This window comes from Lathyrus oleraceus, chromosome 7 (genome assembly GCF_024323335.1).
Source record: "Lathyrus oleraceus cultivar Zhongwan6 chromosome 7, CAAS_Psat_ZW6_1.0, whole genome shotgun sequence".
Classification (NCBI taxonomy): Eukaryota; Viridiplantae; Streptophyta; class Magnoliopsida; order Fabales; family Fabaceae; genus Lathyrus; species Lathyrus oleraceus.
Window position 1 is genome coordinate 418,541,552 of NC_066585.1, and position 11,553 is coordinate 418,553,104.

The 11,553-nt window shown below is 40.9% G+C and overlaps 1 non-coding gene across 1 annotated transcript; it reads left to right on the forward strand.

Annotated features, from left to right (window-relative positions):
* Window positions 1–10,919: 10,919 nt before the first annotated feature.
* Window positions 10,920–11,026, forward strand: LOC127109421 (small nucleolar RNA R71). The gene has a single exon (XR_007796714.1). It is a non-coding gene; the product is annotated as a small nucleolar RNA R71 (small nucleolar RNA).
* The last annotated feature ends 527 nt before the right edge of the window (window positions 11,027–11,553 follow it).

Sequence of the window (11,553 nt, forward strand, 5' to 3'; positions counted from 1 at the left end):
CTCAGCTGTATCACCTTCCAGGTTGCCTCGGGAGAAAATCCGGGGTTACGTCTTCCCCTCACTGTCCACTAGTCTATCATATTTCTAGCATAATCCACTTTCATATGTAACTTAAAAAATAATAAAACAGCCACCCAACGACAAACAAAGTAACATAACAGACACAACTAAAAAAAATAAAATATATAAAGCAATTAAACCCCCCCCCCCCCCCCCCCACACTTGAACCAAACATTAGCGCGACCAACTCTTCCTAAGTAGTCAGCTGCAAATGCTGCTACGTTGATTGGAGTCTGGGATGCCATACTGTACAAAAAGAACAGCTCCCTTTGAGTGGCAACACCGTTGTTGTCTCCGCGACCAAACATGGTGTATGCCAACGCCTTCTGTGCGTACCTGAAACACGGTTTATGGATACCCAATGCCTTTGCCCCTTTGGAAACATATTTAGTGTTACCTATTATGGCGGTCCAAAATTCCGCCGGGACAAACGTATCGGGCACCGCTCCAGAGCCTACGATAGGGATTTTTAAGATCCTCCCTAACTCATCCACAGTCAATTCCATATCAGTATTAAATAATAGAAATTGCAACGTACCATAGTATTCTTTTTCCGCTCCATTCCACCTATTTTTCAGCTTAAATTCAATGGTGCTCAGGAATTCAAGCGTAATGCGTGCGAAAGTAGGCGCTTCCAGCTGCATGAATTCTAGCATCCCTAAGGTGTGGAACATACGGTGGACCTCCGCTTGCAATCCCAATTCCTGCAGAGTGCCATTACACATATACCTCGTGGGGGTTAATTTTCTTTTTAAATGAACCATATACCTCTTCTGGTGCTCCAGGTTCTCAAACACAATGTCGTGCTCGTTCGGGGTTCTTCTCGCCCTTTGTCGTGGATAGGATGATTACACAATTGTGATAACGCTCCAATGCGAAGCGATTACCACTTTATAATACTAAATATATGCCTAAGTGAAACAAAGTTGCTCTGAGTTTGCCTCTGCTCTAAGTTTGGATGCTTGTAAAAGTGATTTCGAGTTTCTATTTATAAGCAAGTAAAAAGATGGAAATGACAAGGATGCCCTTCAACTTGAAAATGGGAGGGAAAACTTTTCCTCTTGTGGCGCCCGCCACAAGGCCAATCTGAGGCACCTTAGTGGAAGTAGTGGGGAACGTGGCAGTTGAGGGAAGTTGAGCTTGGACACGTCATGGCAGGGTCTATGGCACCAGCCATAGAGCCTGCCATGGGGTAGGCCACAAGTACAAAATGCTGAATTTTAGGGTTTTTAGCTCTTTTTCACTCCTTTTCTCAATTGGGGCTCCGATTAAATTAAAAACCTGAAAACAAAGGAAAACATAGCAATAACACAACAAAATAACAATAAAACAACTAGAATGCATGTGAAATCGGAGTCGAAAATACGGTAAATTTCAGTGTTATCAAACTCTCCCACACTTAAACCTTTGCTTGTCCTCAAGCAAAACATTAAAAAGCCCATAAAAGAAAAACTGGAGCAAACGAGTGCTTCAGGTAAAAAATTCTAAGTTCAAGTCGGGATGCAGTGGTAGGTACTAACTGAGTGAACTAAGGGTATCATGATGACACTAATCCGCAAATACGGAAATAAACTTCATTCTTATATTAACCAACCCATATTATCCCACAATACCTATGCCTGCCTCTTCATCTCTTTTTGTGTCCTTTTCATTCAGGCGCAATCACATGAAGCCCGTTATCCGTACATGCTTCATAGTAGAGTGACCTGTTAGTGATTATGACCTAAGCATGGGGTTTCTGGCACATAAATATGTGTAAACCCTTTTACTTGACCCAATTGTAGTTGTGGGGGATCGGATCGTAATCCGCCCTACCGAGTTCAGTGCCAGATACCTCTGAACCAACTAAAGTGGGTAAGTTTTTCTTTTTCTTTTTCTTTTTCTTTTTCTTTTTCTTTTTGTAGCAAATTTTTACAATTCTTTGGTTTAAATGACTTTGCGAGGGTCACCTATACCGGAGTTGCCTTTTTGTTTTCTTTTATTTTTTTGTTTTGCTGGATCATTCACTTATTTGCATCGGTCCCCTACGTAGAGGATGCGTAGGTCGGAGTTGACTGCTGAGATAAACTACTGAGGAGTTATACGGAAATGATGATTAAGGCCATGGCATATGGGGTTTCAGGAGTGGTTCCTATATTTACGAAGTCTATGGTGCTAAAATAATACTGATGTTTCGCAAAGTTCTCCCAACTCACCGCATCCTTACTCAAAACATGTCTTTAAAACCTGAAAACTTTCGGAATAACACTGTTTTCTTTTGCAAAAAAAATTCGGTGGGGCTAAAGGCATGGGGAGATTAGATTGTACTAAAGATATACTATATTTGGTGACTCGTCAGACTCATGCATTATACTAAAAAGCAAAATAAACAACTAAGAGGAAATAAAAATAAACAAGCTATCTAAAAACAGCAAAGAAAAGCGATAAAGGAAAGACGAGAAAGGTAATAAAGAAAAGACGATAAAGTCTCCTCCCACACTTAAATCGAACATTGTCCCCAATGTTTCGAAATAAGATAAGGGAAGAGTTACCTGACAACCTATTGCTGACCACTGGTGCCTTCGCCATCCTGAGGTGGACGACGGGATCGGGTACGAAGACGATCTCTCTGATCCATCCTCGCCTGCAGGGCATCCTGAGCGGTCCTCACCTCTCAAAGGTTACCCAAAATGGAACCTTGAGTGGCTTCGATGAGTGGCATGTGTCGCTGGTGGTATTGTTGCTGACGGGCTTGTGTATCTGTGATCGTTTGCAGGGACTGTAAAACAGTGTCGTAGAACCTGTCTGTCCTCCGCTGCGACTCTTGCATGAAGCTCATGTTATTCTCCAACTGTTGTTGGATGGTAGAGAGTAGGTCGTCATGCCTTTCCTCTCTAGCCATTTGGTCACGCCATATCTCCTCTGTAATATAAAAGCCAGGAGTGGTACCTGCAGAAGAAGAAGATGGTGCGGCGTGTGGTGGTGAAGGATGATGGGGGGACACATGGGGTACGGGAGATCTCTCTCTCCGATCATATTCATCATCAATGTCATGTCCCGCCTCATCAGGATTGTTAGGAGGAAGAGGACCCAAAACATGCGGAGCATCTAAAGCGTAGGTCCAATTCCTTTCATCTCGTACATCTGTGCGTCTAGTGCAAGGTAAAATAACAGATGGGATGGCTACACCATGAACCATAAGCATATAGCCTCCTTCTCTCCTCAAACGGCACAATTTCATGTCTCTCAGAAATTTTAGGTTAATTGTGCGAGGAGGTAAGGGGTCTAGGGTAGCCATCTCATTGTCCAAGTTAAGCGCCCGAGCAATAGACGTAATCAATCCACCAAAAGAAATCGGTCCCGCTTTATTTAAAGTTAAATTCATATGAGCAAGCATGAACGGGACCGAATTAATTCATCTATTTGTGAGGCTTCCTTGCAAAAATAGAAGCTCTCTAGCATTAACCTTATTTGGATTCTCCCGGCCAAAAATAGTGCATGCCAACAGATATCTAAAAACTCATATGGTCGGGTTATGGATAGTGGAGGCAAGAACTCCTTCAAAAGAGTTTATGGAAGTGATTAACAAACACTCCCAGAAGGAAAATACCTCAACTGACCATTCCGAATCCAAAGGGCCCTCACAAATAGCACCGTCCCCATGAGGGATTCCTAACAAGATGGCTAGTTCGTCGGTACTGAATTCATATTCAACAGCATACATTGTAAATATGACAGTGCCAACTGTGCTAGCAGTGTTAGGGTTGATAATATAAATTAAGGAACTCAAGAATTCAATTGTCAATCGCTCATAGGTGGGTTCTTTGTTGGAAAAGAAATTATGCAAACCTAAGTTATCTAATAAATGAAATATGCTATGATAGATACCTAAAGTGTAGAGACAGTTTTCGTCAACATACCTTGTCGGGAGGATCTCCCGATTTTGCAACCATTCGATAATTTTTCTTTGTCTATCCCCTAGTTTCCCTCCTCGAAGAATGAATCCATTAAACTTCATTTGTGTAGCTCTTGAAAAGTGACGAAGAAGATGAAGTGGAATGTGAAAAGGTTGGATTTTTACGAAATCCGACGGATGAAAATGGAAATGGAAATCAGAAAAATGATTTGTACGGTATGGGGTTTAGAAAGGTGTGAGCTTTTTGTGGGTTCAAGGATGTTTTTCCAAGGTGAAAAAATGGGTTTGGAAGGTTGTAAGGTGTGAAAATGGTGAAGAAAGGGGTTCTGCCCCGACCTTTTAGAGACGCTATGGCGGGCGCCACAGGGTCTATGGCGGGCGCCACAAGGTAAAATCTGGCTGGGCCGGATTTTTTCCTTTGGCTTGGGCTTCTCTTTGTCTTTTGTCATTGAGGGGTCCGGATAGCATTTGTCTTGTGATTTTCCTAGTATCGTTGACTTGCATAATTTTATAAAAGTAAAAACAAAAATAAAAATGAAACAAAAATTAAATATTAGACTAATAAATAAATAAATAACTGAAAAAAAATGCAAATAAAGCAAACATAAGACATATATAGATAAAAGTAGAAATATCAATGTATAGACGTAGTTTATATAATATTCCAAATGCGATAATATAAAATGAGTTATGTAAATACGAGAAATATAAAAAAGAGATAAAATAAGATGAAATGGTAAGATCATATAGTGGGGATGTCGTCTTCCTGAGAGGATCCACGGAGCATGGCTACCTCCTGCCTGAGCAATGCGATCTCCTGATATAGACAGTCGGCTTCAGTAGCGTGGGTAAGATCAGACACTCCCATCTGTAAAGTGAGGTCAGCCACCTCCTGTCTAAGCTCTACGATCTCTCTATGACACTCAGCAATCTGAGTGCGGATGTCGGGGGTCTGCAATGAAAGATTATTAGAGAAAACAGTGATCCTAGGAGATGGTGGTATAGGTGTGTATTCAGCAATGGGTGGTGATCTTGGCTCCTCGGCGGTCTCTCCCTGGCCCTCTAGAGCATAACTCCAATTCACTGAATCATGCACACTGGTCATCATAGGATCTGGCAGTGTGAAATAATGGATAGCCTCGCTGTCGACCAGCAATCGGTACTGACATGGGTGGAAAGAGGCTTTCCTCATCAACCCTCTGGTCAAACAGAAGTCGATGTCCATGGTAGTGTACCCACAGTAGATCCAGAGATGTGACAACTTGCGAGACAGACCTAAAGCGATAGTAATCTGTGTGATGATTCCGCCCACATGGATGACTCCTTCGGTAGATCTGGAGATACCGCTGAGACTATATAACAAAAACTTCCCACATGCTACTAGACGAGACTGGGATGCACAAAATAATAGGAAGATCTCCTCTTCACTCAGTAGTGTCTCTTCATCCGGTCTTCCCAGGAAGGAATGTGCTAATATCATCTGAAAGTATCTAAAGGAGGGGTTGTGTATAACATGAGATAGTTGCGTAGATGGATCCTAGCTTCCGCCACCTGATATATCACTCCAAAACTTCTCAACCTCCTTACCTAGAAAATATCCCATAGGTGTTTCCGGGATAGCATCAGGAGTGGTCTGGAAACCCAGTAGGTCGCCGAACTCTATCTGGCTAAAAGAGTACTCAACTCCAAAGAGCCTGAAAGCAGCATACCCATCTGGTCTAGAGTATGGGTCATAGTCGAATGAACTCAGGAACTCCAATGTCGGGTTCCTGTAGGTGTTACTCAAGTCATCAACAAACTCGTCCCAGTGAAGCTGGTGGCTAAGGACTCGGATACTCGGCTCGATACCCAGTGCCTCCATACAGTGCTGATCAAGATAACGTGTGGGTGCCATAGGGCGCTGATACAGAGCGATGTAGTGCTCTCTCTGAGCATTATCTCTATAGGCCACGTGCATGTCATCGAAATCCTGCATCCTGTAAAAGTTAAGAAAGTGATCCTGAAAATGCAAACCATTCAAATTTTAGTCTCAATGAAAAATATGATAAAATAAAATAAAAATAAAATTAAATAAATGTGAAAAAGTAAAATGAAAGAAAAACCATGGGTTGCCTCCCATGCAGCGCTTGTTTAACGTCATTAGCTTGACAATTAGAATTTATACACCTGTAGTAGTAGGAATTGGCGGATCAATCAGGGTGTGGCTTGAGTAGTATGCTGGAATGTCTCCTCCTTCGTAGAGCTTCAGTCTTTGTCCATTTACAACGAATGGACTACAGGTTTCATTCTTGATTTCTACGGCTCCGGATCTCAGAATCTTGGATACTTCGAAAGGACCAGTCCATCTTGAACGTAGCTTTCCAGGGAAGAGTCGTAACCTAGAGTTGAAAAGGAGAACAGGATCGCCTATATTGAAGTTTTTCTTTACTATTCTTTTGTCGTGATAGGCTTTTGTTCTTTCTTTATATATTTTTGCATTCTCGTAGGCAGATTGCCTAAGTTCTTCTAGTTTATGAATGTCTAGGGTACGCTTTTCTCTAGCGGCTAGGTAGTCTAAGTTCAATGTTTTAATGGCCCAATAGGCCTTATGCTCTAATTCGAACGGTAAGTGACAGGATTTTCCATAAACTAGTTGATAAGGAGTAGTTCCTATAGGGGTTTTGAAAGCGGTCCTATAGGCCCATAATGCTTCTTGAAGCTTCTGAGACCAATCTCTCCTAGAAATAGAAACAGTTTTTTCTAGGATTTGTTTTATCTCCCTATTGGACACTTCTACTTGGCCACTAGTCTGTGAGTGGTATGGCGTTGCTACTCTATGCCTAACTCCATATTTTCTTAAAAGTTTATCAAATATTGTCGATATAAAGTGTGATCCTCCATCGCTTATGACTAAACGTGGTGTTCCAAATCTAGGGAATATATAGTTTTTAAATAGTTTAATCACTACCCTAGTGTCGTTTGTGGATGCAACTATAACTTCAATCCACTTAGACACATAGTCTATAGCTACTAAGATATACCTGTTTCCTAAGGATGGTGGGAAAGGTCCCATGAAATCTATACCCCATACATCAAAGAGTTCTACTTCCTGAATGTTTCTTAGAGGCATTTCATCACGCCTTGAAATGTTTCCAGTGCGTTGGCATCTATCACACTTGACAATGCAAGCATAGACATCACGCCACATTGTAGGCCAAAATAGGCCAGCTTGAAGAATTTTGGCGTATGTTTTAGAGGTGCTCGCATGTCCACTATAAGGTGCAGAATGACAATGCTTGACAATACTATTTATCTCTTCTTCTGGAACGCAACGGCGAAAAATGTCATCTTTACCCCTTTTGAAAATGAGCGGTTCGTCCCAATAAAAGTTTCTCACATCGTGGAAGAATTTCTTCTTGCGGTGGTAGTCAAGATCAGGGGGTACTATATCAACAGCTAGGTAATTAACGAAGTCTGCATACCAAGGTACGTTACTTATTGCTAAGGAATTTTGGGGATGCTCATCAGGGCTTAGGTTATCATCTTCAAGGGTTTCTACTCTAGCTATCAGTCTATCATAGGCGAAATCATCATTTATGCGTACTAGTTCTGGTTTTAGATGTTCTAGCCTAGAAAGGTAATCGGCTACTACATTTTCAGTGCCTTTTTTATCTCTTATGTCTAAATCAAACTCTTGTAGTAATAGAATCCATCAGAGTAACCTGGGCTTGGCATCTTTTTTACTTAATAGGTAACGAATGGCAACATGATCGGTGTAAACTATAATTTTTGCTCCTACTAGATAAGATCTAAATTTGTCTATAGCGAAAACTACAGCGAGTAATTCTTTTTCAGTTGTTGCATAGTTAAGTTGGGCAGCATCTAGGGTTCTACTGGCAGAGTAAATGGCATGTAATTTTTTATCTTTCCTTTGTCCTAGAACGGCTCCAACTGCATAATCACTAGCATCGCACATTATCTCAAAAGGTTCCGACCAATCAGGTGGTTTCATAATGGGTGCTGAGATCAACGCTTGCTTTAAAAGATTAAATGCATCATTACATTTTTCATCGAAAATGAATTCAACATCTTTCACTAAAAGTCCAGTTAAAGGTTTGGTTATTTTGGAGAAGTCCTTAATAAAACGCCGGTAGAATCCATCGTGTCCAAGAAAGCTTCGAACTTCTCTGAGGGTTTTTGGTGGTTTTAGGTTTTCTATAACTTCTATTTTAGCTTTATCTACCTCTATACCTTTTTCAGAAACTATATGTCCTAAAACTATTCCTTCGGTCACCATGAAATGGCATTTTTCTCAGTTTAGCACGAGGTTCACCTCCACGCATCTCTCCGGGATTTTCTCAAGGTTAGCAAGACAATTATGGAAATCAAATCCACAAACCGAGAAATCATCCATAAACACTTCCATGATACCATCTAGGTAATCTGCAAAGATTGACATCATGCAGCGTTGGAAAGTAGCTGGGGCATTACAGAGGCCGAATGGCATTCGTCTATATGCAAAAGTTCCATAAGGGCATGTAAAGGTAGTTTTCTCTTGATCTTCGGGGTGGATAGGTATTTGGAAGAATCTAGAGTATCCATCTAGATAACAGAAGTAAGAGTGTCTGGCCAGACGCTCCAACATTTGGTCTATAAATGGTAAAGGGAAATGATCCTTCCTAGTTGCTTTATTTAATTTTCTATAATCTATACACATCCGCCATCCTCCTTCTAAACGTTTTGCTACATGTTCGCCTTTATCGTTTTGCACGACTGTGATGCCTCCCTTTTTAGGTACTACATGCACAGGGCTCACCCACTTAGTATCCGAGATCTGATATATTATACCTGCCTCAAGTAACTTAAGAACTTCCTTTTTAACAACATCACTCATTATAGGGTTTATTCTTCTATGATGTTCCCTGGAGGGTTTTGAATCTTCTTCGAGCGAAATCCGATGCATGCAAACTGATGGGCTTATACCTTTCAGGTCAGAGATATTATATCCTAAGGCTGAGGGATATCTTCGTAAAACGTCTAAAAGTTGGTTCGTTTCCTCTTGGCTCAAGGTAGCACTGACTATAACTGGACGGTTCATCTTTTCATCGAGGAACTCATATCTCAGGTTCTTAGGCAATTCCTTAAGTTCTAAGGTTGGTTTCTTAGGGCATGGCATAGGATTTGGGGTGAGGGATAAACATTCGTAAAGGTTATCATCGATGTAGGATTTCTTAAAGTCATCATCTTCCCTTATGAGAGTTGATGGTAACTTAATTGTTTTTATAATTTCTTTTTGTTCTAATTCTCTAACACATTCATCAATGATATCTAAGGCATAACACGAGTCTCCCATCACAGGTACCATAAGAAATTTCGAAAGTATAAATTCTATTTTCTCGTCACCTACCTCAAATGTCAACTTCCTTTCTTGACATCTATTATTGCTCCTGCAGTCGATAAGAATGGTCTACCTAGAAGGATTGGTATATCATTGTCCTCTTTGATGTCCATGACAACAAAATCAGTAGGGATAAATAACTGACCTATCCTAACAGGAACATCTTCTAAAATGCCTATCGGATATTTAACAGATCTATCGGCTAACTTAAGTGACATCTTAGTGGGCTGTAATTCTCCTAAGTTTAACCTCTCATAAATTGCTAAAGGCATTAGGCTCACACTAGCTCCTAAGTCTAGAAAATCTTTTTCGATGACATGATTACCCAAAAGGCAAGGAATGGAGAAATTTCCAGGATCTTTATCTTTCTTTGCTAATTTGTCCTCGGAAATAGCATTACATTCCAAATGCTTCGGATCGTCAAGTCTGCGTTTGTTGGTAAGGATGTCTTTGAGAAACTTTGCATAAGAAGGTATTTGGGTGATGGCTTATGTGAAAGGGATTTCTACATGAAGTTTTTCTATAACTTTAATAAAATTTTAATACTGTTTATTGATCTGGGTTTGTTTGAGTCTTTGCGGATATGGTATAGGTGGTTTATATGGCGGGGGTGGTACGTAAGTTTTATCTTTAGGTTCTCCTCCTTTTTCTCGACCTTCCTGGTTTTCGGATTCCTCTGGCTCCTTTACTTCGTCTGTGGGTTTGGTACATTCCTTAGAAGTTTCGCGTTCACTCAATCTAGGGTTTGGTGGCTCATCATAAGCGTTCCCACTTCGTAGGGTAATGGCATTGGCTTGTCCTCTCGGATTTTGTTGAGGTTGTCCAGGGAATTGTCCTCCAGGTGTAGTCTGAGGGGCTTGGTTTAAAGCTACCTAAGAGATATGGGTTTCAAGCATCTTAGTATGAGTAACTATTTCGTCAACCTTGGTTCCTAACTGAGTAATCAATTCGTTAACATGAATGTTCTGGTTCATGAACTCCTTATTTTGTTGGGTTTGAGCGGTGATAAAATTTTCCATAATTTTCTCAAGGCTCAGCTTTGGTGGTACAAGTTGCATAGGTTGATTTTATCTAGGGGCTTGATAACTAGGTCTCGGAGGTGCATTATTTTGGATAGGGTTATTGTTTTTATAGGAGAAGTTCGGGTGATTCCTCCATCCAGGGTTATAAGTATTCGAATATGGGTTCCCTTGGGTGTAGTTCACTTGCTCAGAGTGGGTTTCGTTTAATAGACTGCATTCTGCAGATTGGTGTCCTTTGGTTCCACATATCTCACAATCCGACAAAACTGCGGCTACAGTATTCGGGTTTATGCATATATGCTCGACTTTAAGGGCTAATGCGTCCATTTTAGCTTACATCATGTCTATAGAGCTTAGTTCATGCACTCCTCCTTGGGCTTCCTTCTTCTCTACTGTCGCTCGTTCGACTCCCCATGAGTGATGGTTTTGAGCCACATCTTCGATGAGGGCACTAGCTTCAGGGTAAGGTTTGTTCATCAGAGCACCGCCTGCGGCAGCGTCGATAGTCATCTTTGTGTTATAGTGAAGTCCATTATAGAAGGTTTGAATGATTAACCAATTTTCTAAACCATGACGTGGGCATGCTCATAACAACTCTTTATATATCTCCTAAGCTTCGAACAACGATTCTCCATGGTTTTGGGTAAATCTAGTTATATGGTTTTGAAGAACGGCGGTTTTACTCGGGGGAAAATATCTAACAAGATAAACTCTTCTAAGGTTATCCCAAGTCGTAATGGAATTGGGTGGAAGGGAATCTAACCATGATAGGGCTTTATCTCTGAGGGAAAAAGGAAATAATCTTAAACGTATTGCCTCACGAGAAGCTCCATTAGTTTTAAAAGTGTCTGCTAATTGAAGAAATATTTTTAAATGTTGGTTTGGGTTCTCAGTAGCGAGACCTGCAAATTGTCTCTGTTGCACTAGTTGTAATAGGGATGGTTTAAGTTCAAAATTATTAGCTGGGATGGTTGGGTTTACTATAGTAGAACTAGGTTCTTCATTAGATGGTTGAGCGAAATCCTTAAGAGGTCTTTGGTTTTGATCTTCGGCCATAGCTCTCTTAATTCAATGAAAGAATAAACGTGCGCGAGCGTAACGTTCAGGTTCCTCCAGAGGGTATACTAAGCTTAAACTTCCGGTGCTGCGAGTTCTTCGCATTGACCGGCGGGAAATAGCCTAAGTCTAAACGATATAAC